Below are 1,454 nucleotides of genomic sequence, written 5' to 3' on the forward strand. Positions count from 1 at the left end.
AACAATGGCTTCTTCTGTTGGTCAAACCCAAACAGGGGACTGAAACAATGGCTTCTTCTGTTGGTCAAACCCAAACAGGGGACTGAAACAATGGCCTCTTCTGTTGGTCAAACCCAAACAGGGGACTGAGAGAATGGTTTCTTCTGTTGGTCAGTGAGATGTGATATAATATGAACAAGCTGTGTGAATTCTTGTAAAGAAAGAAAAGTATAATATGAACAAGCTGTGTGAATTCTTGTAAAGAAAGAAAGGTATAATATGAACAAGCTGTGTGAATTCTTGTAAAGAAAGGTATAATATGAACAAGCTGTGTGAATTCTTGTAAAGAAAGAAAGGTATAATATGAACAAGCTGTGTGAATTCTTGTAAAGAAAGGTATAATATGAACAAGCTGTGTGAATTCTTGTAAAGAAAGAAAGGTATAATATGAACAAGCTGTGTGAATTCTTGTAAAGAAAGAAAGGTATAATATGAACAAGCTGTGTGAATTCTCGTAAAGAAAGAAAGGTATAATATGAACAAGCTGTGTGAATTATTGTAAAGAAAGGTATAATATGAACAAGCTGTGTGAATTCTTGTAAATAAAGGTATAATATGAACAAGCTGTGTGAATTCTTGTAAATAAAGGTATAATATGAACAAGCTGTGTGAATTCTTGTAAAGAAATAAAGGTATCATATGAACAAGCTGTGTGAATTCTTGTAAATAAAGGTATAATATGAACAAGCTGTGTGAATTCTTGTAAAGAAAGGTATAATATGAACAAGCTGTGTGAATTCTTGTAAAGAAAGAAAATCAGAATGCTGACGGAAGGATAGAGAGAGAGAGATAAACTCACACAACGCTAGTTAGGTAAATATACAGAAGATGTCGCCCTGAGGATAAAGTCTCATCTTGAGACCATCATTCTTCTGTCGAGAAACTAAAGTTACTCTACCGCAGGTGAAGTTTGGGTTCGACGTGGCTGCGACCCAAAAAAAGAAGTCGGCTTAGTGAAACCCAATAAAGTGAACATACGAACCCCCACAAAAAATTAACGAACAGTTTTTTATGCTGTTAATTAACTGGAACTTTTTTATTAATTCGTATCGCTGTTGTGCACCTCTATCTGAGGACTGATAAGAATAATATCTTTGCATCAATATTTTATCGCCCACTTCTGACGTAACAGTGGAATTTTGACGCCTCTTTATGTCGCTGATATTTCAGTATATCTGTAATCATAAGATAATTCCTGAATACACTACTTGATTGGCTTCATTTATAGAATTTATAGAAGCGAACATTTTAATCAAGCCATTGTTTCCCGATATAATATATGGAGCGATTTTATCCATAGCTTACAAAGCTGTGACACATTCCTCAATATACTATGTGATCTTCAGCTTACACTGTTTAAAAGAAAGAATATATATATACGTGTGTGTTACGCATCTGCTTGTTTGTTTGTTTCC

The sequence above is a fragment of the Limulus polyphemus genome, unplaced genomic scaffold (assembly GCF_000517525.1).
Source record: "Limulus polyphemus unplaced genomic scaffold, Limulus_polyphemus-2.1.2 Scaffold6214, whole genome shotgun sequence".
Lineage (NCBI taxonomy): Eukaryota > Metazoa > Arthropoda > Merostomata > Xiphosura > Limulidae > Limulus > Limulus polyphemus.